The following is a 17790-nucleotide window of genomic DNA, read 5'->3' on the forward strand; positions in this document are numbered from 1 at the left end:
TTGACGAGTTTTGGGGTCTCCGTTGGGTTTTGTTGAGTTTCCATTGGGTTTTCTGGTGTTTGGGAGTGGATTGTACATTTAGAAGAACATCAGGTAGGTTTAAGGGTTTTTTTGGGGGGTTAAATCACGTTTTTTCTTATGATCCGGTTTGCTTTTGGGGTGTTTTTGAGGTGTTTTGGGGTTTCCGTTGCGTTTCGTTGAGTTCCTAATGTGTTTTATGGTGGTTGGGAGTGGACTTTGGGATTTGGAGAATATCAGGTAGGTTTAGGGTGGTTTGGGGTTGGATCCGTGGTTTTTGGGGATTTTCTTCCAGGTTTGGGGGTGATGCCGTTCTTGTTTGGGGTGTTTTTGACGTGTTTTGGGGTCTCCGTTGGGTTTTGTTGTGTTTTCCATGGTCATGGTGTTGGAAAAGTGTAAATTGCGGGTTTTGGAGAACATCGAGTAGGTTTAGGGTGGTTTTGGACTGGATCTATGGTGTTTGGGGTTTTCTGTTTTTTTTGGGGTGATCCTGTTCTTTTTTGGGGTGTTTTTGATGTGTTTTGGTGTCTCCGGTTGGTTTTAGTTGGTTTCTTTTTGGTCATCATTGTGGAAAATGGTATATTGTGGGTTTTGGAAAACATAGGTGTGTTTAAGTTTTTTTGGGGGGGTGAATCTATGGTTTTGTGGGATTTCTTCTGGTTTTTAGGGTTTTCTTCTGGTTTTGGGGTGGTCCCGTTTTTTTGGGGGGTGTTCTTGTTGTGTTTTGAGGTCTCCATTGGGTTTTGTTGGGTTCTTGTTGGTTATTATGTTAAATAGGAGTGGATTGTGGGTTTTGGAGAACATCAGGTAGGTTTAAGGTTTTTGGGGGGTTAAATCACGTTTTTTCTTCTGATTCAGTTTGCTTTTGGGGTGTTTTTGAGGTGTTTTGGGGTTTCCGTTGCGTTTCGTTGAGTTCCTAATGGGTTTTATGGTGGTTGGGAGTTGACTTTGGGATTTGGAGAACATCAGGTAGGTTTAGGGTGGTTTGGGGAGTGGATCCGTGCTTTTTTGGAATTTTCTTCCAGTTTTGGGGGTGATCCTGTTTTTGTTTGTGGTGATTTTGACGTGTTTTGGGGTCTCCGTTGGGTTTCGTTGGGTTTTCCGAGTTCATCATGGTGGAAAAGTTTAAATTGCGGATTTTGGAGAATATCATGTAGGTTTAGTGTGTTTTTGGGGTGGATCTATGGTATTTTGGGTTTTCTTCTGTTTTTGGGCGTTATCCCGGACTTGTTTGGGGTGTTTTTGACGTGTTTTGGGGTCTCCGTTGGGTTTTGTTGGGTTTCCATTGGTTTTTCTGGTGGTTGGGAGTGGATTGTACATTTAGGAGAACATCAGGTAGGTTTAAGGGTTTTTTTTGGTTAAATCACGTTTTTTCTTCTGATTCGGTTCGCTTTTGGGGTGTTTTTGAGGTGTTTTGGGGTTTCCGTTGCGTTTCGTTGAGTTTTGAGAAATTGACAAATCCTTGAAGTCCCTTTTGATTGCTCGCAGGCTATGCGTTGCCACTCCTTCTCCTCCCAGATATAGGACGAGCAATCGGTAATAGTCTGACGTTTGAACCAAGCTGGGAAGCCTCCTTTTGATGTCCTAACCCAGGCCCCAGGAAGGCAGCAGATGTCCCTTAGAGGATGGTCCCTTGTACATATTGGACCCTCTGTTCCACTGATTGATAAATCACCCACAACTAAAACTCACCTTTTCTTCCTGCTGCCTGTGGTCACTATACGGGGGGGGTTGGCTTTTCCAACCCTGCCAATATCTCTGGTGGAGAGGGATTGTAGCCTTTTCCATCCATCGATTGCCTTTCGGTCTCCAGGGCCTTATACCTGTTGCACAGGTCTACCTGATAGTGTGATATGGTTGAGATTTTGGTAAAATTGCAAACACAAACATTAGAGTGATTACTGGTATCTACCACAGCATTATCTACGACTATAGAATCACAATGACTTCTCTTGCAAACACAACCTTTCCCAATATATACAAGTACAGTATCAAGGGTTTCATTAGGATGTATCTCAACGTGGCAAATATTTTGCTCAGTGTCAAGACAAATGTATTGAGATTCCAGCATGTTACTTTCACAGATTAAACCTTTTTGTTCATGCACAATGCATGCATTTACATCAATTGTTTGTCACTTTCCTCCCTTTTGATGGGCCCATACTTTATTCCCTTTAGGATAAAGTATAGTTCCATTATGATTGAGTCCTAATGCAATGATTGGCTATACATTGTATATGGTGGCATTACTTATAGTAAGTATAAAGGCAACAATTTGATCATTTTCTGCATAAAGGGTAAAGTTGACTAATTGCCACCATGCTTGAAAAACTTTTCCAAATTCTGAAGCATTATCCCAAATAAATTTTTGAATTTCAGTGGGCAAAGTTCCTTCTTCACCCTCTCTAATAATAGCTGCTGCTACAGATTGTATACATAACTGCATTTGGATACAGCTCCAAGTAAGTGAGGTATTGCCTTGGCTTTTTCCAAGTGCATGTACAATTAATTGATAATATAGAAGCCATTGCTTTGCTAAAGACAATAAGGATGATTTTTATTAGATGGTCTAGTTACTGTAGTCAGAAACTAAACCTAACCCTAACCTAAACCTAACACTAACCCAACCCTAATCCTAACCCTAACCCTAACCCTAACTCTAACCCTAACCTAACCCTATCCCTAACCATAACCTAACCCTAACCCTAACCCTAAAGCTAACCCTAACCCTAACCTAACTTTAACCCTAACCCTAACCCTGCCAGAACCCTAACCCTAACATAACACTAACCCTAACACTAAACCTAACCCTATCCCTAACACTAAACCTAACTCTAACTTTAACCTTAACCTAACCCTAAAATATAACCCTAACCCTAAACCTATCCCTACCCCTAACCAGAATACGAACCGTAACCCTAACCCCACCCCTAACCCTAACCCTAACCCTAACCCTAACCCTAACCCTAACCCTAACCCTAACCCAACCCTAACCCTAACCCTGAACATAACCCAACCCTAACCCTAACCCTAACCGTAACCCTAACTTTAACCCTAACCTAACCCTAACCCTGAACATAACCCAACCCTAACCCTAACCCTAATAACCCTAACCCCTAACCCTAACCCTAACCCTCTAACCCTAACACTAACCCTAACCCTAACCCTAACCCTAACCCCTAACCCTAACCCTAACCCTAACCCTAATGGCGGATCTAACCCTAACCCTAACCCTAACCCTAATTGCGGATCTAACCCTAACCCTAACCCTAACCCTAGTTCTGGGACCCTAACCCTAACCCTAACCCTAGTTCTGGGACCCTAACCCAACCCTAACCCTAACCCTAACCCTAATTGCGGATCTAACCCTAACCCTACCCCTAACCCTACCCCTACCCCTAACCCTAACCCTAACCCTAATCCTAACCCTAACCCTCTAAACCTAACCCTAACGCTTACCCTAATCCTTACCATAAACCTAACCCTTTCCCTAAACCTAAACCTTATCCTCACCCTCAGCCTTACCCTAACACTTACCTTTGCCCTAACCCTTACCCGTACCCTAATCTGAACCCGAACCCTAACCCTAATACTCTCACCCTAACCCTTACCCTAAGCCTAACCACAACCCCAACCCCTAACCCCTAACCCTTACCCTAACCCTCTAAACCTACCCCTAACCTATCCCTAACCATAACCCTCTAAGCCTAACCCTAACCCTCTAAGCCTAACAATAACCCCCAACCCCAACCCTCAACCGAAACCCTAACTCTAGCCCCAGTCCTAGCCCCTAACCCTAGTTCCCAAGAACTACATCTCCCGGTATGCTCTGGGCATTCAACATGGCCTCCCGGAAGTCCCGAATCCGACAACTACATTTCCCGGCATACTCTGGGCATTCAACATGGCCTCCCGGAAGTCTGGAGTCCCGAGAACTACATCTCCCGGCATGCTCTGGGCACACAACATGGCCTCCCAGTGCCGGAAAACTACTCCTACCAGCATTCCCCGCACAGCCAGCATGGCCAATCACAGGCCGAGTGCTCGAGAACTGCATTTACCAGCACTCACTGGAACCCTCACCGCCCTTACAAAAAAAGCCTCAAGCCCTAACATCCAAAAAACCTCGAAACCCCTACAGACCTAACCCAAACTATTTACCACACTAAACCCCTGAAGACCTATGCCTAAAACCCCTAACCCAAAATCTTAGGATGCTCAAAACCCAAACCCAACCCAAAACGTTAGGAATGCTCAAAGCCCTAGCCCAAAAACTTAGGGCGCTCCAAACCCTAACCCCAAAACATTAATGTAATACACCATAAATGTTTGTTCATTGTCTTTTGTATTATAAAACAAGGAGTTCCGTTTGAGGAGCAGGAGTTGCAAAAGCTCCCTGCTGAAGTAAGATGTATAATACTTGGCTAGACACTATGAAAATTCTTTTGCTTAACGTAACAAAAAAGAGAACCCCCTCCCCTTCTCTCCTTCTGCATCTCAGTTGCCTCTTTTGTTCAAAGACACTGCTGCAAAGTTCATGTAACCATCTCCTGATAAGTTGCTAAACTAGTGTATCAATATCCTGCATTCCTGTCTCACGCTGGGCCAACATGACCAAGTAAAAAAAAGAAGTTGAACCACAACGCCGAGGAAGACTACAGCCTTCATCTTCACGACCACCAGAGGGACAGAGACGACCCCCTAGCAACAGTGCGCGCAGTCGCAGAATATACCAGGATGTGCTGCGTAATCCCAGAATTACCAAGATATACAAAGGGACCCTGGCGGGGGTGAGGTGCGTGCCGTTGGCGGAGCCGAGACTCCCCGGCCGCCCAGCGCTGTTTTGCTTGCTGTTGCTTACTCAATAAATTCCTTTCTATTATTAATGCAATGCTCTCTGAAAATTAATTAAGGGGGCAACTTATAACACTTTGGACGCTCAAAACCCTATCCCAAAAACTTTGGACGCTCAAAACCCTATCCCGAAAACACTAGGACTCTCCAAACCCTATCCCAAAAACATTAGGACGCTCCAAGCCCTAACCCAAAAACATTAGGACGCTCAAAACCCAAACCCAATAACTTTGGATGTGCAAAACCCAAACCAAAAACATTAAGACGCTCCAAACCCTATCCGGAAAACATTAGGAAGCTCAAAGACCTATCCCAAAAACTTAGGATGCTCCAAACCCTATCCTGGAAACATTAAGATGATCAAAACCCTATCCTGAAAATTTAGGATGCTCCAAACCCTATCCTGGAAACATTAAGATGCTCCAAACCCTATCCCAAAAACTTAGGACACTCCAAGCCCTAACCCAAAAACATTAGGAGGCTCAAAACCCTATCCTGGAAACAATAAGTTGCTCAAAACCCTATCCTGAAAATTTAGGACGCTCCAAACCCTATCCTGGAAACATTAAGATGCTCCAAACCCTATCCCAAAAACTTAGGACACTCCAAGCCCTAACCCAAAAACATTAGGAGGCTCAAAACCCTATCCTGGAAACAATAAGTTGCTCAAAACCCTATCCTGAAAATTTAGGACGCTCCAAACCCTATCCTGGAAACATTAAGATGCTCCAAACCCTATCCCAAAAACATTAGGACGCTCAAAGCCCTAACCCAAAAACATTATGACGCTCAAAACCCTATCCTGGAAACATAAAGATGCTCAAAACCCTTTCCCGAAAACTTAGGATGCTCAATACCCAAACCCAAAACATTAAGATGCTCAAAACACTAACCCAACTACTTAGGATGCTTAAAAGCCTATCCCAAAAAATTAGGGCACACAAAAGCCTAACCCCCAAAATTAAGATGCTCAAAATCCAAACCCCCAAAATTAGGATACTCAAAACCCTGGACCTGGAGAACCTAACCTGAAAAAACAAAAAAAAAAAAAAAAAAAAAAAAAAAAAAAAAAAGATCTTGAAACCCTAACCGTAAATAACTGACCAAAAATAAAACCTTAAGACTCTAACCCTAAAAAACATATCAACACTACAACCCAAAAAACTCTAATACCCTAACACGCTAACCCTGAAACCCTTAAAACCCTAACCCCCAAATCCTTAAAACCCTAACCGTTAAAACTCCAACCCTAAAAACCTTAAAATCCTAAACATAAACCCTGAAACCCCTTACCCTGAAACCCAACCCTAGTGCCCAATCCCTGAAACCTTAAAACCCTGAATCAATCTGTAGCAAATAGCATAGGCTGAGTCGAGGATCTCAGTACAGTAGCATTATTATTCGAGATTACAATGGCGGGTGTCCCACAAGCAGGAGGGTGCCTACTAACTCCATACACAGTTTATACACTTTTTTTTTCTGCCGAGGACCGGGACCCTCCCCTGTTTCCCCTTTAACTGTGCTATTCAAGGTTCATAATCTAGCTGGTGCTTCACAGAAAATACACAGCTGCTGGCCTGTTACAAGTCACATTTCTTTTGAGGTTTTTACTCTTTGAGGTGCTAATGTTTCTTACGCCGTGATTTCCACCTAATTGCTGTAAGGATTCTGGTTGTCTGCGTTTTACAAGGTTGTCTGTTATAATAAATAAAAGTCCCAAATAGGATTACAATCAAAGTTTACCATTCACTGAATGAATAGAGGTAAGCAAACAGTGCTGGGTACGCCGGGAGTCTCTGCTCCACCAAGACGCGCACCAGTTATACACCAGTTACCTCCCTTAAGGGATATAGAGAAGCCCTCTCAGATACGTCCGTCCTACTTCTCCTGCATGCGGCCGGAGGTCGGTCTAATTCTGGTGCTGTTGGTGGTGGAAGCTGGGGCAACGGTGGTACTGGTGGCGATACCACAGCCACCGGAGGGGGAGCCGCCGGGGGTGGATTGTTAGGATATGGAGGTAGTAGCTTATCCAATGGCTCACGTTTATCTTCTTTTTCTTTTTCATGTTCTTCTTGTTCTTCAAATTTCTTACCTGCTTTTAGTGTAAATATTGAGGCTGGAAAAGGACGTGAAGTCCTCCTGATCCATAATCCTGCATAATCACTTTCTTCCTGGCTAAAAGGTTCCTTTGAATTAACATGGATATTTAAGGCCTGGCAAATCCAGTCTTCGAAGGATCCAAAAACAGGCCAAAAGACATGTAGTCTTAAAGGCTCCTTTGGCCATTCTGTCACACAATACTGGACCATTTTTAATTTACTTTTTCCTTTTCTGGGGTCCCTATCATTCCAATTTCTAATCGTTATTCCTAATGGACTTTCTGGTGGTATGACTGGTAATTTGCTCCCTTTCTTCTGGTCTCTGGTCTTCGATTTTGTCTGACCCATCTAGGAATTTTACTATGGCAATTCCCACAGCCCTTGGTTACCTTAGTAAGAGTGTCTTGCAGGGGGTCGAGGACCTATCACACACCCACAAATCCTATAGGAATCCCTTCGGTCCTTCACCGGCCAAGTCCCTCGCGGGAGATTGGAACCGCGGTTAGAAGACCTCCACAATCGCTTCGGAACTAAGTTCCATCTCAGTCACACTCTTACACACACAGGCAACCGAACCCCACCCAACCGAACGGTATACGCTTTAAATGCTTACGACTCCGTCATCTTTGTTCGGATCTTCACACACACAATTACGGGCAAAATATAGTGCTGCAGCTGGCAAGGGAGCTGAAAAAAAGAATCAGAAACTTTGCTTACCTTTATTCAGGTTCAAGATGCCATTAGTTCCGACCCGACTCAAACAGCAGCCACCAAATGGTGGGGGTGCCTCTCCTAGATCAAACCAGAAATCAGGAACCAAAGCCCTCCCGGACGAGCGCCCACTTGTAATAAATGACCGGGTCCCAAATAGGCTTACAATTAATGTTTATGATTTATTAAAGGAATAGAGGTAAGCAAGCAGCGCTGGGTGCGCCAGGAGTCTCTGCTCCACCAAGACGCACACAAGTTACATCAGGCGGCTGGCTTTTATGCTGCTAGGCTAATACATATTCATTACTACTTCTACAAAAGGCAGGGTTATTCTAATTAGTTCCCAGAATCCAAACCCTCCCACTGGTGCAGGCGTTATCAGTCTCTGGTGGTCCCTCTGGGGGCCGCTCGTACTGAAGGCTCGTAGTCTTCCTCCCAGGCTTTTCTCTTGTCCTTCTCCTTTGTCCATCTTGGCTGGATGGCAGACACTTGCATAGTGTCCCATGCAACAGTTGTAATAGTTAGCAGTTACTCTGAAACCCCTTTGTTCTCTTTTCCCCTATTGACCCGAATTGCTGGACCATTCCTTTGCAAGATACAAGAACTATATACATTAACCACTCTGGTTTTCTCAGACTTTTCATCATATCATGCGGCCCTAGCATTGGTCCATATTGACACGAATCAGATGAACTCATTTCACACTGTTAAGCTGTCTTATCACTGCAAGCATATCTCAATACCACCTTCCTTCCCTCTACAGGATGTAACTGCGCAAAAACAACATTTTTATTCCCACAACCTTGATCCCCTTACCCTGAAATCCTTATTCCCCTTAAACCTAACAACTCTAACCACAACCCTAACCCTTATTATCAACCCCCTAACGCTAATGACACTGACCTTAATCCAAACCCCAAACTGCCCCTAACCCCAGACAACCAACAACGAAACACACACACACAAAGATGGAAACTACAAAAAAGGCAAAACCCTGGATACAGGCCCCAAATCACAAATATGCAACCAAAATGCTACAGAAAAGCCCCAGATGCAGGCCCCAAATGCTACTGCTAGGCCTCAAAAGCTCAAGATGCATCCCAAAGCAAAAATGCAGACCCCAAACGTTACAGAAAAGCCCCCAAACCCAGGCTGCACAAGTCTACAAGCAGGCCCCAAACTGCCAACAGAAGCAGGCACCAACCACACCCAGATGCAGACCCCAACTGCCCACAAGCAGCTCCTACCCCACCACCCCCTCCCAAGAACTGGACTCCACCCAGACACTGGCCCAAGACCCGGGCCCGCCCCCCGCCACCCCCCCTACCCTCCCCCCCGACACAGGTGTACAAGCAGCTCACAACCCGCCCCTTCAGAGACCGGTCCCACTCCCCCCACCCCCCCCAAGACATGGGATGCGGAGGTGTACAACCAACTCCCAACTCCCTCCCCCTCAAAGGGAGGCCCCAAAGACCCCCAAATGGAGGCTCCTAGAGTGAACAAGCACCTCCCAACTCCCCCAGGCACAGGCCCCCCCCCCCCCCAAACACAGGCCACAAAGGTGTATAAACAGCCCAGACCCCCTCCAAGACCATGGCCCCTATAGTGTACAAGCAGCTCCCAACCACCCACAGATGCAGGCCCCAACCCTTCTCAAAAGGGAGGCACCTAGAATGCATGAGCAGCCTCCCAACCCCCCTAAGCATAGGTCCAAAAGTGCACAAGCAGCTCCCAACCCCCCTCAAATACAGACCCCAAAAGCGTACAAGTAGCTTCCCCCCCAGAGACAGGACCCAAAGGTGTACAACCAGTTCCCAACACCCCTGAGACACAGGCCCCAACCCCCCCCCCCAGACACAGGGCCCCAAATTCTACAAGCAGCTCCCAACCTTCCCCCCCCCCGAGGGAGGCCTCCAAGCCCCCCCAAACACAGGCCCCTACAGTGTACAGGCAGCTCCCAGCCACCCCCAGATGCTGGCCCCAAAGTTGTACAAACAGCTCCCAGCCACCCTGCAGAAACAGATTCCTACATTGTACAAGCAGTTCCCAGCCCGCTAGACACAGGCCCTGACCCCCCACAGATGCAGGCCCCAAAGGTGTACAAGCAGCTCCCACCCCTCCCCCAGACGCAGGTCCCAAGCCCCCCCCCAAACACAGGCCCCTACAACCAGCACCCAACCCCCTACCTCCGATGCCAGGCCCAAAGGTGTAGAAGCAGCTCCAAACCTCCTCCCTCAACCCAGGCTCCAACAGTGTACAAGCAGCACCCAACCAACCCTCCCGTCCCTCCCCCCACCCCGACACAGGCTCCAAAGGAATACAAAGAGCTCCCACCCCTCCCCCAGATGCAGGTCTCAACCCCCTCCCGCCCCCAGAAGCAGGCCCCAAAGGTGTAGAGTCAGCTCCCAACCCCCTCAATGCTGGCCCCAAGGGTCTACAAGCAGCTCCCCCCTTGCCCCCAGATACCGGCCCCCAGACACAGACCCCAAAAGCCTAATCACAGGCCCTGAACTCTAGAGGCAGGCTCCAAAACCCAGGACAAAGCCCCAGTGGTTCGAGACAGGGCCCAAATCCCAGACACAGGCCCCAAACGCTAAACATATGCCAAAAAAAGTATTAGTGCTGGTGCCAAATGTTACAGACAGGCCCAAAAGCCCGAGATGCTCAAGGCTGAGACGTAACTTGGCTTTCTGAATTACTGGAAAGCAGCTTTCATTCTCAGATAATTGTGTGCAGGCTAGATAGGATGGGGCTTCAGGCACCTCTTCACCTGAGGAAACACACTGCCATCAGGCACCGCTGTGCCAGACAAGCTTGTTCTGCTAGAACACCCTACTCAGATGCACTGTGGCATTCAAGTGAACTATATTTGCTTTCATGCAAATATAACGACTGATGTTACAACCCACCTTGCCTGTGGCACCTGATGAACAGAAGAGTAAGCCACCGCAGCGCTTCAAAATCATCCCTGCATGTGCCGCTCCTTGTCGCTCTCTGGCCTTATCTCATATCCTTATCCACTTCTGTGGAGAGCCTGCCACGGCACCTGCAAAGCAAGACGGACACCTTTCATAGTCACCTTGTGCTACTTGGTCGTTCTGCTCCAACCCAGCTCATGACCAGCCCCTCTTCTTACACAGCTCTTCAGAGTGCAGTTTGCTCCTTTGAGCCTGTGCGAGACACCTGTGAAAGAAAAAGAAACGCATAGGCCGATGCAGCATCCAAAGACACAGCACAACTAGGTAAGTTACTCTCATCTGCTCCCTTACCTCTGCCGCTTACCAGCCCCCGAGGCAGATGCTTCAATCTACCCTCTTCAAACAGCTACAACACCTCTAAAAGACAAAGAAGGGATGCTTAGAGGAACAGTGAGACAGACCTACAACACAACAACTGCTACATCTGTTCCTCACTCACCTTGCCAGAGGCAGCTCTGCGTGTGACGTCCCAGGTTGTACACTGCGTTACCTAACCCTTACCGTAACCCTTACCCTAACCCTTCTCACCCTTACCATTACCCAAATCCTTACCTTTACTTTTTCCTTACCCTTACTCTTTCCTTTAACCATAACCTTACCCTTACCCTAATCCTTACTCCAACCCTTCCCCTTACCTTCCCCTTCCCCTTACACTTAACCTAACCCTTACCCTTCCGCTTCCCCTAAAACATACCCTAACACTTTCCCTTACCCTTAAACTTACCCTAACCCTTACTATTACCCTTACACTTACTCTTGCCCTAATCCTTGCTTGCACCCTTACACTTATCCTAACCCTTACCCTTACCCTTACTCAAACCCTTACTCTAACCCTTACCATGACCCGTACCCTTACACTTACTATTACACCTGACCCGTACCCTTAAACTTACCCTAACCTTTATCCATACCATTACCCTTACCCTTAACCTTACCCTTATCCTAACACTTACCCTTACTCTAACCCTTAACCTTTCTGCTACACTTACCCTTTTCCTAAATCTAAACCTTACACTTACCCTTACGCTTATCCTCAGCCTTACCATTACCCATATCCTTACACTTACCCTTACCCTAAACCTTGCCCTTACACTTACCATTACCATTAACCTTACGCTTTCCCTAACCCTAACTCTAACCCTTACTGTGACCCATACCCTTACACTTACCCTTACCCTTACACTTACCCTGACCCTTACCCTTACCATAACCCATACGCTAATATATAGTTGTACCCTTAACCTTACCGTTACCCTTAACCTTACCCTTACTCTATCCGTTACCCTTAAGCTTAACCTTAACATAAACCTTAACCTTAACCTTACCCTTACCATAAGCCATACAACAACACTTACATGTACACTTACGCTTACACTTACCCTAGCAATTACTTGTACAATTAACCTTACCCTTACCCTTACACTTACCCTTACCCATACCATTACCCTTACCCTTAACCTAACCCTAAACCATAAACTTATCCTTACACTTACCCTTACCGTAACCCTTACTCTTTCTGCTACAATTATCCTTAGCCTAAATCTAAACCTTACACTTACCCTAACCCTAACACTTACCCTTACCATTACCCATATACTTACTCTTACCCTTACCCTATATCTTACTCGAACACTTACCCTGACCCTTACATTAACCCTAACCCTTACCCTAAAACTTACGCTTACTCTTAAACTTAACCTTACCCTAAACCATTACCCTTACACTTACCCTTACATTTCCCTCACCCTAACCCTAAAATTAACCCTAACCATTACCCTAACACTTACCCTTAGCGTAACCCTAACCCTAACCCTTACTCTAAGCCTTACCCTGACAGGTACCCTTACCCTTACCCTTACCCTTACCCTTACTGTTACCCTTAGCCTGAGCCTTACCCTTACCCTTACCCATACCAAACGATTACCCTTAGCCTTAACCAAACCCTCTAGCCCTTACTCTAACCCTAACCCTTAAGGGTAAGAGTAAGAGTAGGGGTAATGGTAAGGGTAAGGATGATGTTTAGTGTAAGGGTTAGATTTAGTTAAGGGTAAGGGTTAGTGTAAGTCTAAGAGTAAGGGTAAGTTTAAGGGTAATGATGAGGGTTAATATTAGGCTTAGGGTGAGGGAAACGTAAGGGTAAGTAGTATGTTAAGGTTAAGGGTAAGGTTAAGGTTAAGAGTAAGTGTAAGTTTAGGGTAAGGGTCACGGTTAATACAAGGGTCAGGGCAAGGGTTGAGGTAAGGTTTAGGGTAAGTGTAGGAGTAAAGTTATGGCTAAGGGTAAGGGTGAGGGTTAGGGTAAGGTTTAGATTTAGGCTAAGGGTAAGTGTAGGAGAAAGGATAAGGGTTACGGTAAGGGAAAGTGTTAGGATAAGGAAACGTTGAAGGTAAGGGTAAGGGTAATTGTACGAGTCATTGCTAGGGTAAGTGTACATGTAAGTTTTGTTGTATGGCTTATGGTAAGGGTAAGTTTAAGGGTAAGGTTTATGTTAAGGGTAAGCGTAAGAGTAATGGATAGAGTAAGGTTAAGGGTAAGTGCATCGGTAACGTTAAGGGTACAAATACGTGTTAGGGTAATGGTTATGGTAAGCGTAAGGGTTAGGGTTAGGATAAGGGTAAGTGTAAGTGTAAGGGTACAGGTCATGGTAAGGGCTAGAGTTAGGGTTAGGGTAAGGGTAAGTGTTAGGGTAATAGTTAGGGTTAATTTTAGGGTTAGGGTGAGGGAAACGTAAGGGTAAGTATTAGGTTAAGATTAAGGATAAGCTTAAGGTTAAGGTTAAGAGTAAGTGTAAGGTTTAGGGTAAGGGTTAGGGTTAATATAAGGGTCAGGGTAAGGGTTGCGGTAAGGTTTAGTGTTAGGGTTAGGTTAAGGGTAAGGGTTAGGGTAAGGGTAAGAGTATGGATAAGGATAAGTGTAAGGGATAGGGTAAGGGTAAGTGTTAGGATAAGGGTAAGCTTAATGGTAACGGTAAGTGTAAGGGCAAGGTTAAGCGTAACGGTAAGGTTAAGGGTACAAATATGTGTTAGGGTATGGGTTATGGTATGGGTAAGAATTAGGGTAAGTATAAGGGTAAGGGTAAGTGTAAGGGTACAGGTCAGGGTAAGGGTTAGAGTAAGGGTTAGGGTTAGGGTTAGGGTAAGGTTAAGTGTTAGGGTAATGGTTAGGGTTAGTTTTAGGGTTAAAGTCAGGAAAACGTATGCGTAAGTATTAGGTGAATGTTAAGGGTTAGGTTAAGGTTAAGAGTAAGTGTAAGGTTCAGGGTAAGGGTTAGGGTTAATGTAAGGGTCAGGGTAAGGGCTGGGGTAAGGTTTAGGGTTAGGGTTAGGTTAAGGGTAAGGATTAGGGTAAGGGTAAGGGTATGGATAAGGGTAAGAGTAAGTGTTAGGGTAAGGGTAATGTTAAAGGTAACAGTAAGTGTAAGGAGAAGGGTTAGGGTAAGGGTAAGAGTAAGGGTATGGGTAATGGTAAGGGTGAGGGTACGGTAAGGGTAAGTGTAACGTTTAGATTTAGTCTAAGTGTAAGTGTAGCAGAAATGGTAAGGATTAGGGTAAACGTAAGTGTTAGGATAAGGGTAAGGTTTAGGTTTAGGTTAAGGGTAAGGGTAATGATATGGTAAGGGTAAGTGTAACGGTATGGTTCAGGGTAAGGGTTGGAGTAAGGGTTAGGGTACGGCTTAGGTAAAGATAAGTGTTAAGATAATCATTAGGGTTAATTTTAGGGTTAGGGTGAGGGTAAGAGTAAGTATTAGGTTAAGGTTCAGGGTAAGGTTAATGTTTAGAGTAAGTGTAAAGTTTAGGGTAAGGGTTAGGGTTAATGTAAGGGTCAGGGTAAGGGTTCACGTAAGGTTTAGACTTAGAGTTAGGTTAAGGGTAAGTGTTAGGTTAAGGGTAAGGTTAATGGTAACAGTAAGTGTAACGGTAAAGCTTAGGGTAAGGGTAAGAGTAAGGGTATGGGTAATGGTAAGGGTGAGGGTTAGGGTATGGTTAAGTGTAAAGTTTAGATTTAGGCTAAGGGTAAGTGTAGCAGAAAGGGTAAGGGTTACGGTAAGTGTAAGTGTTAGGATAAGTTTAAGGTTAAGGTTTAGGCTTAGGCTACGGGTAAGGCTAAGGGTAAGGGTAGGAGTAATTGAACGAGTAATTGCTAGGGTAAGTGTAAGCGTAAGTGTACATGTAAGTGCTGTTGTATGGCTTATGGTAAGGGTAAGGTAAGGGTAAGGTTTATGTTAAGATTAACCATAAGGGTAATGGATAGAGTAAAGGTAAGGGTAAGGGGAACGGTAAGGGTAAGGGTACGGGTAGAAGTATGTGTTAGAGTACGGGTTATGGTAAGGGTAAGGGTTAGGGTAAGGGTAAGTGTTAGGGTAATGGTTAGGGTTAATTTTAGGGTTAGGGTGAGGGAAACATAAGGGTAAGTATTAGGTTAAGGTTAAGGTTAAGGGTAAGGTTAAGGTTAAGAGTAAGTGTAAGGTTTAAGGTTAGGGTTAGGTTATGGTTAAGTGTTAGGGTAAGGGTAAGTTGTATGGATAAGGATAAGTGTAAGGGGTAGGGTAAGGCTAAGTGTTAGGGTAAGGGTAAGGTTAATGGTAACGGTAAGTGTAAGGATAAGGCTAAGGGTAAGGGTAAGAGTAAGGGTATGGGTAATGGTAAGGGTGAGGGTTAGGGTAAGGGTAAGGGTAAGGGTTAGGGTAAGGGTAAGGGTAAGGGTAAGGGTACGGGTTGAAATATGTGTTAGAGTATGGGTTATGGTAAGGGTAAGGGTTAGGGTAAGAGTAAGGGTAAGGATATGTGTAAGGGTACGGGTCATTGTAAGGGTTAGAATAAGGGATAGGGTAAGGGTAAGTGTTAGGGTAAGGTTAATGGTAACCATAAGTGTAAGGGTAAGGGTTAGGGTAAGGAGAAGAGTAAGGGTATGATTAATGGCAAGGGTGAGGGTTAGGATAAGGGTAAGGGTAAGGGTTAGGGTAAGGGTAAGGGTAAGGGTAAGGGTAAGGGATAGGGTAAGGGTAAAGGTAAGGGTAAGGGTAAGGGTAAGGGTAAGGGTAATTTAAAAGTAACAGTAAGTGTATGGATAAGGGTTAGGGTAAGGGGAAGAGTAAGGGTACGGGTAATGATAAGGTTGAGGGTAAGGGTAAGTGTAAGTGTAAGGTTTAGATTTAGGCTAAGTGCAAGTGTAGCAAAAAGGGTAAGGGTTAGGATAAGGGTAAGGTTTAGGGTTAGATTAAGGGTAAGGCTAATGTTATGGGTAAGGCTAAGGTTAAGGGTAATTGTACGAGTAATTGCTAGGGTAAGTGTAAGCTTAAGTGTACATGTAAGTGTTGTTGTATGGCTTATGGTAAGGGTAAGGTTAAGGGTAAGGTTTATGTTAAGGGTAAGTGTAAGGGTAACAGATAGAGTAAGGGTAAGTGTAAGGGTAAGTTTAAGGGCAGAAGTATGTTGTAGGGTATGGGTTATGGTAAGGGTAAGTGTTAGGGTAATGGTTAGGGTTAATTTTAGGGTTAGGGTGAGGGAAACGTAAGGGTTAGTATTAGGTTAAGGGTAAGGTTAAGGTTAAGAGTAAGTGTAAGTTTTAGGGTAAGGGTTAGGGTTAATGTCAGGGTAAGGGTAAGGGCTGGGGTAAGGTTTAGGGTTAGGGTTAGGTTAAGGATAAGGGTTAGGGTAAGGGTAAGTTGTATGGATAAGGATAAGTGTAAGGGATAGGGTAAGGGTAAGTGTTAGGGTAAGGGTAAGGTTAATGATAATGGTAAGTGTAAGGATAAGGGTTAGGGTAAGGTTAAGAGTAAGGGTATTGGTAATGGTAAGGGTGAGGGTTACAGTAAAGATAAGTGTAAGGTTTAGATTTAGGGAAAGGGTAGGTGTACCAGAAAGGGTAAGGGTTACGGTAAGGTTGTTAGCATAAGGGTAAGGTTGAGGGTTTGGTTAAGGCTAAGGGTAATCGTTTGGTATGGGTAAGGGTAAGGGTAAGGCTAAGGCTAAGGGTAACGGTAAGGGTAAGGGTAAGGGTAAGGGTAAGTGTACGAGTAATTGCTAGGGTAAGTGTAAGCGTAAGTGTACATTGAAGTGTTGTTGTATGGCTTATGGTAAGGGTAAGGTTAAGGGTAAGATTTATGTTAAGGGTAAGCGTAAGGGTAACGGATAGAGTAAGGGTAAGAGTAACAGTATGGTTAAGGGTACAAGTATGTGTTAGAGTATGGGCTATGGTAAGGGTAAGTGTAAGGGTAAGGGTAAGTGTAAGGGTAATGGTTTAGGGTAAGGTTAAGTTTAAGAGTAAGCGTAAGTTTTAGGGTAAGGGTTAGGGTTAATGTAAGGGTCAGGGTAAGTGTTCGAGTAAGATATAGGGTAAGGGTAAGAGTAAGTATATGGGTAATGGTAAGGGTAAGTGTTAGGGTTAGGATAAGTGTAAGGTTTAGATTTAGGCTAAGGGTAATTGTAGCAGAAAGAGTAAGGGTTACGGTAAGGGGAGGTGTTAGGATAAGTTTATGGTTTAGGGTCAGGTTAAGGGTAAGGGTAATGGTATGGGTAAGGGTAAGGGTAAGTGTAAGCGTAAGTGTACATGTAAGTGTTGTTGTATGGCTTATGGTAAGGGTAAGGTTAAGGTTAAGGTTTATGTTAAGGTTAAGCTTAAGGGTAACGGATAGAGTAAGGGTAAGGTTAAGGGTAACGGTAACGGTAAGGTTAAGGGTACAACTATATGTTAGGGTATGGGTTATGGTAAGGGTAAGGGTCAGGGTAAGTGTAAGGGTTAGGGTAAGTTTAAGGGTACGGGTCATGGTAAGGGTTAGAGTAAGGGTTTGAGTAAGGGTAAGGGTAAGGGTTAGGATAAGTGTAAGGGTGCAAGCAAGGATTAGGGCAAGAGTAAGTGTAACGGTAATAGTAAGGGTTAGGGTAAGTTTAAGGGTAAGGGAAAGTGTTAGGATATGTTTTAGGGGAAGCGGAAGGGTAAGGGTTAGGTTAAGTGTAAGGGGAAGGGGAAGGTAAGGGGAAGGGTTGGAGTAAGGATTAGGGTAAGGGTAAGGTTATGGTTAAAGGAAAGAGTAAGGGTAAGGAAAAAGTAAAGGTAAGGATTTGGGTAATGGTAAGGGTGAGAAGGGTTAGGGTAAGGGTTACGGTAAGGGTTAGGTAACGCAGTGTACA

The 17790-nt window shown here is 44.9% G+C and overlaps 1 protein-coding gene across 1 annotated transcript in view; it reads left to right on the forward strand.

Moving 5' to 3' along the window:
• Positions 1 to 17790, forward strand: part of LOC311217052 (very low-density lipoprotein receptor-like) — a gene marked incomplete at both ends in the record, with an annotated part of 58694 nt that overhangs the window by 27171 nt on the left and 13733 nt on the right.

This window comes from Netta rufina (assembly GCF_964035555.1).
Source record: "Netta rufina genome assembly, chromosome: 20".
Taxonomy (NCBI): domain Eukaryota; kingdom Metazoa; phylum Chordata; class Aves; order Anseriformes; family Anatidae; genus Netta; species Netta rufina.